General features: G+C 42.9%; 1 protein-coding gene across 4 annotated transcripts in view; it reads right to left on the bottom strand.

Annotated features, from left to right (window-relative positions):
* Positions 1 to 5,764, bottom strand: part of slc8a1b (solute carrier family 8 member 1b) — a 94,550-nt gene extending 88,786 nt beyond the window's left edge. Inside the window, exon 1 of one of the 4 annotated variants that reach the window (XM_019888127.1) lies at positions 5,325 to 5,764. The gene's annotated coding sequence lies outside the window, so the exon portion shown is untranslated. The remainder of the gene's footprint in view (positions 1 to 5,324) is intronic. The other 3 variants (XM_019888126.1, XM_019888125.1, XM_019888124.1) reach the window with 3 other exon arrangements.
* Between the last annotated feature and the right edge of the window lie 6,813 nt (positions 5,765 to 12,577).

Below are 12,577 nucleotides of genomic sequence, written 5' to 3'. Positions count from 1 at the left end.
ATTTGTATTTCAGAGATGTAGCTAAAGGGTTGACTTAATCAAATGACAACGGAACCACTAAGGTTTGTTAAGGTTTTCCAAAAAAAAAAAAAAAACTTTTTTCTGGTGGAACATAATGAAAAAAAAAAGAAATAAACCCTTCGGATGTGGCCATCATCAAACATGTAAAACTATACGGGAAGTATTTACACTCGATAAAATCTGCCCGGATGTTCCGAAATCTTGTTTCTAAGCAATCGTTGGCCTTATTTTGTTCTCCGTGAGACGGCAACCTCCCTGAGAGTGACTCAACAAAGCCAAGTACCGCATTCCATTTTTGCCAGATGTGATTCATCGACAATCTGAACGATTATTGAATCGATTATTATGCTCATCCTTCTTTCTCATCCCAAATTCAATTACAAAAGCGTCATGGTGAGCCAATATGTATCTCTCGTCCATGATCACGCTGTGTCTCATTTGCTTCATCCGCACAATAACGAGCATGGTATCGAGTGCCAAGCAGAGCGAGGTGCTTGAAAAAAAAAACTCCTTACCCCAAACTATAACTCATCACAGTTACCAAGAACTGTGGTGAGCCGTAGTCAGTCATTACGAGCTCCGTAACAACGGCAAATTAAAAACTAAGCGACATTTTTATTAATTTTATAGCTCCCGTTCTGCACCTCGTCTGCCTTGCTTATAATGGAAAGAAGTGACAATTGTTGATAGATTTTATGGCCTCGGTTAGTGACACGCTTTTGAAAGGACATTAGGTCTTCCGATAGAGCAGGGGTGTCAAACTCATTTTTGTCGTTACGGTTTGCCTCGGAGGGCCGTTATGAATTTTGGGAAACCATATCAATGTTTCATCCCCTCCACAAATTACATACACAGCACACAACAAATTGATGAATAACGAGTTTTAAAATCAGAAGTCAAGAATAATGACTGCTATTGTGGATCCCATATGACAATTTTAAATTTTGGTTCAGACTTGAGCAAGCAGCATGGAACTTGACATGCTTGATTTGCTTTCGCGGGCCACATAAAATGATGTGGCGGGCCAGATCTGGCCCCCGGGCCTTGACTTTGACACCTGTGTGATAGAGCTTTTGTTTTTCTTTCTTTTCAAGCATCATTAAATGAGTTCCTTATCGCACAAGAAAATCACCCTAAACTGATTTTGGGCATAACACAAGACAAATATTGACACTTATCTGAGAGGTGCTGAAGATGAATCCTAACGGAGCAAAAAAGAAAAAAAACGGAGTAAAAGTATGAATTAGCAGGTTGCAGTATCAAGTGTGCGGGTGGCTAACACCGGAGAGCTTTGGCCTGCTGAACGCTGGCAGCGCCATTGATTTCTAATTGAAATATCACGTTCCATAATATCCCCCCCATGAGCCCCCATCAAAAAGGGCCGGGCTCGCGTTCAAAAGGGAAATCAGCAGGGGAAAAAAACTAAATAAATAAAAACCACAAGCTCATGCGGAAAAAGAGCCAAACATGTGGCGCATGCCTGTATCGCTACGCTCGTGAGGTTCTCAGTTTGACAAGGTGGCATCAAAATTAGCCACAATGCCAGAACCTAAAAGTCGATATTTTGAAATCGGTTAAAACCGGACCTGATTTCCATCAAACGGGGTTTTTGGAGGAAATGATCAAAGACGTGCATTGTATCTTTAAAAAAAAATCTAATAAAATCATGACGCAATCAGATGACAGAAACCTAATTCGTCCCAAGCCGCTCACTGGCCAAAGTCAATGTACGGCGTAGAATGAACCTGATACATCCCAGGGAAATCTTTTAGCAGACACATGATGAATTTTTTTTTTTTTTTTAGCAGACAGATGATGAAAAACATTTGAAGGCGAAACACGATAAAAAAATTATAAGATTGTCAGTGAAAGTAAACATCAATGGGAGCCTAATGAAATCAAACCAGAAAAGGCCAACGTTGCCAAATAGGATACAATAAATTCAAAAAAAACAAGATTGCACATCATGAAAACAATGTTAGCTTTGCTCTCTGTCTTTATGTCCGACTCTGAGAGGACAGCAGTAGGGTATTTTCATTTTGGAAGTCCAAAAGGGGCACCCCTGGTGTCTTATTTCATGACAAGAACATTTGTCAGCTCGCCGTTTGGGCTTTACACACGCCTGCGGTTACATCCGTCATTAATCATCTTTTCTTTTATAGCCGCGGCTTCCGAAAACGATCACAGAATGGTCAGCAACTAGGAGGGTAAACACGTGCTAAAAATAGAGCACGGACATCAATGTACCCATTAAATCGGTTCAAGGTCCGGTCATAGCGGCAAAGGTTGTCTTGTAATCTGCCATCGACATACCTGAAGCTTTTTTTGGGTCCTGATTGGATGATGAGCCATTGCGTTTCAGAACTTGACAGCGAGTCATTACTACTTACGACGAGATGGATAACTCGGAAATAATCGGACCACAGGCAGACAGACTTGGAGGTACACAAAGGGAAATAGAAATTGGCGGGGGTGTTGGAGCCTATTCCAGTTGACTTCGGGCAGGAGGAGTGTCGTTCCAATTTGGGAATATTAGCGTACTTTTATATGTTGAAAAGGTACATGTACTTAAGATAGAGCCCAGAAAGGCGTCAGATAAACCAAAGTTTGACTTTAGCCCTTTTTGTGCCCATACTTGACCTGGAGTCTGAAAATTAGCCTAAAGTTAATGAAGATTAATTTTAGGTCCAAAAATGGATGTCCTACTTCACCCCAATTTCTGAATGTGTTTATTCATTGGGAACCTGTGACAAAGCTACCAAATTACACACCATGAGCGTCTCATAATAAACATAATGGAGTACATGTACGCAGATCGTATCTTGAGGGACAAAAATGGAGGCAGGCAAAAATCCGGACAGCGGAGCAAAATCGTTTCAAGACGCACATTAGTGCTTTCAACAATCATCAATCCATTTGAGTCACATGCGTTCGCAGCCTGTGAGGAAACTAATTCCACTAACGAGCCGTACTTTAACCAGGCTATTGCTCTAGCATGCTAATTCCTCACATGTAGGCTTGTTTGGATCCATCCATTATTTAGCGGCGAACATACGTGGCTGTCGTGTGCGTGTACGATTTACAGAGAAGGGGGGGTACATAAGCTTACACAAACAGATGTCGAATGAGGGGAATGCATTAAATTATTTGCACGTGTAGGCTATTACTATTATAAACAGGAAAATCGCATGAAACATGTATATTCAGTCTAATGATATTGTGCATGCGTCATCTAGAAGCTGCAACTTGCTCCCCCCTTGGGGCTGCAGTACGCCATTGTTCATTCCAACGACGATTGTCTCAGAAGATTAAAATGCAAGCATAAAAAAAACAAAAATGAGAGCGTTTTGAAACCTGACAGCAGCTGCTGCGTTCGTCAGAAGACCCCATAGGCTGCATTCTGTGCGTTTGCACCAAACAATATCGCCTTTCAATACGTGAAATATATTAAAAACACTTAAGCCCAATTTTATGAGAAGTCAAAGTAACAAGCTTTTTACTCCAATGCCAAAATGTGGCATCGGTGGACCACTGCTCCAAATTCAGATTAAAAACAACTACTTTGAGCCAGAATCTGATTCAGGTGGGGAGCTGCGCCACCTGCCCCTCTTATGTAGACATGAAGTCACCATTGTCCTTGTTGGCACATCAGATCAATGTTCCGCAGGCCAATAAAATTCAGATTAAAACAACAACTTGTGCCCCGATCAGAGCCCAGTCACTTGTTGCTAGGCAGAGTCCATAAAGCTGAATCACAACTGCCCCTCGAGTCAATGAAAAATGGCAGCATGCTCAGGAAATATTGTGGGAGCAAACAATAAATTGAGTACAGTAATAGAAAAGAAAAATGATCTCGGTTGATGTTTTCCGTTGGTGTCTTTTGGCCACTTGGGGGGGAAAAAAAATCAAGTATTTTGCAACTGAATCACGGCTCTCAACAAGGAGTCATCTGAGCAATGTTCTACATGCAATTCAGATGAAAACAGATGATATGATCAGATGATTTTACTATAGGTCTGTACTGCTCTTTTTTTTTTTTTTTTTTTAACTGTTTTAATGTATGTTCCAGACATTCAAAAATCATCTTGACTTCTTCCGGCCAATAGGGAGGCCAACAAGTCATCCCGGCGACTCGCTTAGCCGCTTCATTTGTTTCCATTTTTAGCCATGAGCTCACACTGCCGCCGCTGATCGACGATGATGAACGACCAATGCATTCAATCGGCGCATCGATTTCGGCTACACGGCTACGAGTACTGTACTCCTCCTGCGGGATGGCGAGAAACCTGTCCGCCAATTTTTTTATGCAATCAAGCACTTACTCCACATCAGACAATACAATGTTTCTTTGAGAAGGACAATTAATCCACAAATGTGCACCGTATCACTTCTTTTCCCGCCTTACTCAGTTATCCATTAACATCCTGCAATCCCTGACCTTTTTTCCGTGTTTACCGTAAACACTTTTATGCACTCGTGGAGGCGCTCAAAGCTGTTCAAACAATCCTCTGTGTTGAAGCAAACGCGCTCGTATTTGTCATTCACAGCATCTCGCTCTATCATTATGATCATTTCAGCATGAACGCCGACCATTAGGGGATATTTATGACTTTGGAGGGAGGGGGAGGCATGATGTGATAACCTCAGCCGTCGTCGGCGTCATTAAAGAATTCGCATTGAAGACTGTGCAGTTTATTCAAATCTGGATGCAGTCATTCAAAGATGATTCATTTCTATTCGTGTGACATTTTATCCGCTCACAGTTATTTTTTTTAAATCAAATCTAGTCTGCAATCTCATCCCATAATAGACACCGATGAAGCTTGGGGTGAAGTCAGGCAGGAAAATGCCTGGAAAGCCTTCCAGTGATGGGACCGCATCCTAGAAGTAGGTGCGTGAATCTCATGACTGTATCATTTTTCCAACACAGAAGAGACTCAGATGAGTATTTTGCAATGAAAAAAAAAAAATCACTCACATCGGACTGAGTGCATCAGTGGTCCATTCAAATTTAGGGGCGTGGGGGTCCGATGTGGAGCCTAACTTGCATAGTAAAAGTCGATTTCAAAAACGGGGGGAAGGTTCAAGGACGTGCTCGGTATGCGTAATTGTCACTCGTCAACAAAAGAAGCGAGAGAAAAGCCGGGGGGGAACAAGGAAGCCGAGAGCGCATTGAATGCGAGTTAGAGTGTCGGTATACCGGCGGCTGCGCACGAGCGGAGGGGAGAGCTCCTCCAGGTGCTCCATTTCGGTTTTAAATCAGCCCCCAAAAAATGTGCGGTGCGGACGGGGAAAGTTCCTACCTTCCGTGCGAGCTGTGATCCGAGTGCAGGTGAGCCGAGTGGAGGTGAGCCGAGTGGAGCTCCTCTTATAACCACCGAGGCGGCGGACGGAGCCCCCGAGCGAAGGCGCACACAAGTCGGAGGAGGAGGAGGTGGAGGAGGGGGTGGTGGTAGTGGTGGTGGTGGAGGGGAGACAGACCAGTCCGGATTCCCATGCACACGGGCACTTTTTTCTTCTTCTTCCTGCTGCTTCCTCGTGTGTTTGTTTGTTTATCTTTTGTTGGTGGCGGGAGTGTGGTCGGCGTGTTTCCATGGAGCGCCTCCGGAGCGACCTGAATGACCGCGGTGGAGCCTCATCAGCAGAGCCCGCATGTGTGCTTGGGTTGGGACCGGAGTGCGGAGAGGCGAGTCTTCCTCATTCTTCCTCTTCCACTTACCCCCACCCACTCTCTCTCTCTCTCTCTCTCTCTCTCTCTCTCTCTCTCTCTGTTCGTAAAGAGAGAGGGGTGGGTGGGGGCAAGTGAGCACTCCTTTTTGCTTCACACGCCTTTCTTGTTTTCTTCCGTTTTACTTTCTCACCCGTTTCTTCAGAAGAACCGAGGGTTACATGCGCCTACATGACAATCGTGACATTGCACACCTGCGTGGCCATCACTCAGTATTGGAATGCTTTGGCGTTCGGTATTCAGCTAGTTATTTCATCATACGTAAGTGAAAAACTGAAAGGGTAGACTGGGCTAAAGGTGACTAAAAACCTGATCAAGATTTTAATACTGTAAGAATCACAAAAAGGATACGATTCCACATGAACAGTTTAAACACCAAAACATGTAATGTGCATTCCAGGCCAGCAGTTGGCGATGTGATCCTTTTTTTTTTTTTTAATGACAAAAGTATGCAGTTAGACCTCATTCGTGAGGTATCGCGATAAGACTACATGTACAGGAAACAAAAAAAAAAGTAAAAACTAAAAACAAATAGAATGCAATGCCACGCAACATGGTGGTGCTACAACAATCAATTGGTGAAACAATGAAAATAAAAACAGAACAAATACAAAGTAGGCTATGTTACGCTCATCATTCAAACTGGATGATGTGTTACCCAAATCCAAGAAAATAAAATGCAGTGTGCATGTCAGCCCAGTAGTTGGCAATGTGATCGTTTTTGTTGTAAAAATTCAATTCAAACCAAAAATAATCAGCCTCGTGGTGTTTATATATGTAATAAATAAATAAAAATAACATGACAAATACAGGACAAGATGAGGTAAAACTCTTATTATGTAACGTGCATGCCAGATCAGGAGTTGGCAACGTGGGCCACCATTTTAGTCGTCAAGTACCAGTGTTTGTATATTCATAGAAGAACCTTTGGATGCCCCGAGATGATCACGTTGGCGTGATTATGCTAATATGCTGCCAGTGCCGTTTCCAAATGGGACCATTTCTGCTAGGGTCTGGATGCCATCGTGTGAAACATGGCGGAGAACTAGCGTAAGGATGACAATTCATCACAGGCGAACAATTGCATACGTACCAGAAGCGGACATTTCGGTAACTCCTAGGACGCACACAAACATTAAAGTGCTATTTTAACAGCCGGATGATGCCCCCAGACAGACAGAGAGGGGAAATGGTGTTCTGCGGTGAGACCTCTCGGAAAACAGCAAAGCGGTACCAATTTTATGAACACCATTTTACAACTTTGGAAAGGTGAATGGACGTGTGAAATTTGGAAATGTCTCCATTTATTATTGCGGCATGGCTGGTCTTCATCTATTCATACATTCAGGATCTTGAGATCAACAGGCTGCAGGTGAATTCTGCCTTATGTCATCACTAATTTTGCACGGAGACGAGTAAATATTTTAACACGCTCGCATTACAATGTATGCTAACAGACAGTCACACACAGACACACACTAGGGTTGCGTCGAGTATGGCAGGCCTGAGTAATGCAGCCAGTGGGGACATGTACAAATGCAAAGCTGAGTCACTTGGCATATATATCTTTCCATGACACACCCATCTCCGTTCTGGAGAGCGAGCCTCTTACAGCAAACGTGACATCATTAAAAAAAAAAAAAAAATCATCATCATCATAGCTTTGTTGTCATCAGCTCCTCTCACACTGCCATTCCGTCAAATGTGCATGTTGGATTTTATTGGCTTGCCCCTTTCAGAACACTCGCCAAAGAAGAACAGGCAGTTTTTGCGGTTTCACTCATTCAGGTAATTAGATGCAGATACAACCGTGGGCAGTGGACATTCGGGTGTTAAACGTCACACTCTGGATGCTGTTCCACCTGCGATAGTACATCAGAAAGAAAATCTATGTTTGGTACCTTACACGGAAAGTGAGCGGCTCCCTCTGTAGGAATATTTAAATCTTGACTTCATTTACTTGAATACTTCTTAACTTGCCTTATTTCTACAGTCTTGCATTTGGTTAAACCACATTTATCATCCAATTCCTCTCTTGCCCTGCCTCACGCGCAAACATCTAAATTTTGGCCTGTTTTACGACCGATTCTCCTCTTCCGCTTGGGGAGGGGCAAGGTGGCGATGAGCAAAGAAAGGCTGTTGCTGTTAGGCAATTAGACTAGTTTACCATATTTGGGTATTTGGCAGACCACGCGACGCCATGCTAGGCGGTGCGGCTTACTGAGGTTGCGTTCTATGACACACTCTCGACGCACCTGGCAATTTGATGAGAGACGAAACACTAGACCTGAGACCTGGACGCCGTCGTATTTCATTCATAAATTTGAAAACCACGTGCATTGAATCTCCCGTATCAACGTAGAAATCAATTCATTGAATGCATTATTACTTCTCGCCATTCCTTCGAAACGTACTCGAGAGGAGCCGCTTTAATCGACCAGGAATGAAGTCATCTGTGCTTCCTCCCACAACGGTGCAAACACCTCTTTATAACTGCGCCCGTCTACGAATATTCCAAAGAAAGAAAACTCCACCCATGCGTGTAGTTTGACATGTCCACTTTGCCGTGCCGGCGCATCGCATGCCACTTTCCCTCTCTCCCTCTCTCTCTCTTTCTCTCATTTCCTCTCTTTTTCACCTGCAGCCACTCCTGTCTTATTGGGGGCAGCCGAAAATAAAGGAACTATTTCAGGGAAAGGGAGGGGGGAGGACGGGAGGCCGAGCCCAAAAAAAAAAAAAAAAAAAAGCCCAGGGCTCTTCTCCTTCGCCTCCCCTCCCCCTCTCCACTCCTCTTCCTCTCCTCCCTATCAGCTTTAACGTGTCACCGCTCAAGGAAACAGAGCAAGATGGCACATATCGGCGTTATGGATCACGATATACAAGATGCTGTATGTTTGACTTTCGAAAAAAAAAAATCCTTTCGTGTCTATGTGGCTGATTTTCAGCGGGCACACAGGGATGGAAATAGAAAGAGAGGACAGAGAAAATAACATCAGAAAGACAGGCGGCAGAGAAGTGAGAAGACAAGGCTGGTTTATTTATAAAGCAGCGTTCGCACAATGCCTCGAGAGAACGAGTGCTACACGAGCCAAAAGCATATTAAACATATTAGAAGTGGATTTTAACATGGAAAAGGAAGACATCTATGTTTCAATAACGTAATGCTTATCGGGATCGACGTGCAAATGATCTCAAGTTTATTATTATTACGACAAATGAATTGCCTATTGCAGAAAACTTGTCAATTTGGATGAATTGGGAATTGAGAAATCGAAACAAAATACAATTGACTGTATATATTATAACCCTGTCCTGAACACGACTCTAAAAATCAACTCAGTTCTGCCCTCTAGAAAATTTGAAAAACGAGCCCCCATACCAGTCTCATCGATCCGCAACGAAAACAATTCACACAAAGTTCTGTGGACAGATCCATCGTAACACGGTGCACGATAAGCTATCATGGAGCCACACGCAAAACTGAACAAGCAGTCGGCCATTTTGGCTCAAAGCCGCCATTTCGTCTGAACAGAACACTTGGTATTGCCTTATCGTGAACACCCTTGGAGTTCATCGTTACTAAAACTAAAAAAGAAACATTTTCAGTCAAAGCGACCACAAAATCACTTCAATCCGAACATGGAAATAGATATGCGTTATAAAATGCCCTGTTGTTTTCTTAGATTTGCGTTACTGTGTCAAGTAATAGAAGGGCAGTCGTTTTCAACTGTTAGCCCGTTTAAAAGGAAAACAGGCATGCACATAAACAAACAAATTATTAATAATATAGGTTTTTACTTACTACTACTTCCGTGACTCACAGTTAGTGAACAAAGCTTGAACACTTTCCATCATTTGTCCCCTTTTCAAAGTCTTTTTTGTTCATTACCAACAGCTACAAAACACGCTTGACATTTACGCTAGTGCTAATCACAGAGGACATGTCCTTATGATGTTTCCGCTTAATCTCTCTCTCACACACACACACACACACACACACACACACACACACACACACACACAGGGGTCACCTGTGGACATAAAAAGCCTGCAGTAGAACACAGAGTTGAGGGCTATCTGTGCAAACTGTCACACTCTCATATGAAAACGTGTGTGTGTGTGTGTGTGTGTGTGTGTGTGTGTGTGTGTGTGTGTGTGTGTGTGTGTGATGAATAGCAACGAACAGTCGCATTAGTAAGGAGACATCTACATCAGTGGTTCCCAACCACAGGTCCGTGGTCCAACATTTGGTACCAGGCCGCAGAGACAGATTAATGTTTTGTTTTTTTAATGCCACCCCATTCCCATTCCTCCTCTCCCCGCCAGCTGATATGAAACGTGACATTCAATATAAACGTACAATTCCATGGAAACCTGTGTCGATTTCCCGTATTTTTAATTTATTTTTTTAAGTGGAGCATACGCGTCGAAGCAAATCCGCCCAAGAACATTTTCTCCAATTTCATATTTCTCGCCACACTCAAGTGTCAAATGCTTTCTATCAAGTGACATCATCTGACTGCGAGGAACAACGATGTGCATATTACATAATTTTTGGCAGTTTGAGCTAATCTTCTTGAGCAGAGATGCGCTTCAGGCTTCCCCGGCGTCAAAAAGTGTGTCTGGTTGCTGTGCGTGTCGCAGCCTGGTGTCGCATCCCGGGGATTTAATCAAGTTAAAGGCCGCCGGGCATATTTGCGCTGCACTTTGGTGCGACATTTCTCAAATCGGGCGGCAGATTTATCACAGGGGAGGTGTGTCAATGCCTCCAGTCCCACACTGGAGATTTAGTGAAAGCGGAGACACACTGTGAAATGATAATAAGTCAAATGGAGACTGGTAAAAATAGGATCTGTCTCAAAGCACAGGTAAGGTTCATTTTTGATAGGCTAATAGTGACGATAAGTGGTTAGGATAATGAGTGAATGAATGAATGAATGAATGAATGTGTGGTGTGTCAAGACTTGACTTTCAATGGCATTTCCATTCATTCAATGGGAAAAAAACGATTTGAATGGACAGAGAGAACAAGTGAAAGAAATTAAAAGTATGTATCGTAATGGTCTTTTTTGACAGCGTAGATTATTTCTAGTTGTCTTAGTTATTTACGTTGCGGTTATCATGCACAAGTGGTGAGAGGAACCATCGAATACATCACAAAATTCAGACCTTTATTTGGTTTTATTTTACATATTTTAAGAATGCCTCGTATTTGGCTGAATAAATAACAAATCGAAATGAAAAATCGAGCCTCAAAACTTCAGATTCGCCCTTTATTGGGTAGTTGGCTATTACTTTGTAAGGTGAATGACTGCCCCCTTCAGGAATGGAGTGGAACAGTATTGACAGAAAATTATGACTGACTTTGGGGGGGGGGGTCAACTTGCAATAAATTGTGATTTCATCCTTGGCGAAGTCTTGCTCCATTCTAGTCATATTTGGAAATTTTTTTTTTTTTACCTCACAAAGCCATGCGATCTCATAAATAAATGGATGTGCAAACCATATTACGACCGGCACGCCCAGGCCCGCCAAAAGAGACATTTTCCCAATTTCATCCGATTCATCCGACGCGGCACCTGCTCACTTTGCCGAGGACAAGGTCGGACGCCCACTGTCAACCGAGCGCGCTCAGTAAATCATGTGGGAATAAACAGCCTTCGCCCAACAAAAGCGGGGATGGAGTCACCTTCCTGGCCAGGACTTTTACAGGCCAAGTGAGTCATCGCGCATGAAAGGATTGCAAAGTCCCAAAAGTGAAAACAACATTATGTCTGCCTTGTGGTTAAAAAGAAGGGATGCGTTTCATTTTGATAGAGGGAAAAAAATACACATGATCCTACAATGAAATGTATTTTGCCTCCGTCTGTCATTTTAGAATTTGTTTGGCAAGTGTGTACGCACGTAGCGAATGTTGTTAATTTCATTCGAGGTTGCAAAGACATTTGCCAGACACTCGCAAACATTTTTTCTTGTCGGCATCAAATTTTGAGAGCCCTGGCGAGTGAATGGCCCGCACACACGCGGACCTTCGCCGCTCAGTGCGATTAGGCTAACACTGTTGCAAGCTAGCAAAAACGTTAGCATGACATAACTTGTTAATTTGATCAGCTACGAGATAATGGCTCGGCAAAGAAGCTTAAACTTTGACAACAACTTGCTGACCGAATTAAAATTGATGGAGGAAATCGAAGACAACAAAACAGACAGCAGCGCGGTGAAAAACACAAGATACCATTTGGTAGCTACAGCCTCACAGTTAAAATGAATCGAATTAAACTGAGGTTTAAAGAGCGGTTCAAGTTTAATCTCTCTTTTTTTTTTAAACTCGGTTTAACGTTTGGTGCAACAAAATTTAAACCATAACCACGATTTAATCTCGTTTTAAAGTTGGTGCAATCCGGCTTTTGAGTTTTACTTTTTGAAGGATCTAAATAGGTTAACCCCTCGCAGCCTAATTAACTTTTAGACACATTTATTCAGTCCATCCTGAGTCGACCTCCTTATAAGGCTATTAAAAGGAGAAACATGAATGAGGAAGGCACTCATAAAAAAATGAGTGTTCTGACTTCACTGCAGATAAGAAGCAGGCTTCTGTAGTGTGGCCAAACGCAGCAAGAAAGCCCAATTGCGACAATAAATCTTGTAGATTATTGTGACATCACATATTCCTTTATCTGTTTTGGACCATTTTTTGAGCAACTTTTTCAAAATCTGTATTCATGGAAGTATAGGCTACTGTCTCCGCAAACACGCTAAACCAAACCGTACATATGGAACAGCGGCTTGAAACTCTTCTCGGAAGACTTCGTACAAGATGTTGGAGTG

This window comes from Hippocampus comes, unplaced genomic scaffold (assembly GCF_001891065.2).
Source record: "Hippocampus comes isolate QL1 unplaced genomic scaffold, H_comes_QL1_v1.1 scaffold136, whole genome shotgun sequence".
NCBI classification, from domain to species: domain Eukaryota; kingdom Metazoa; phylum Chordata; class Actinopteri; order Syngnathiformes; family Syngnathidae; genus Hippocampus; species Hippocampus comes.
The sequence above is the reverse complement of the archived record's forward strand: the minus strand, read 5'-3'. Positions and strand labels throughout refer to the sequence as shown.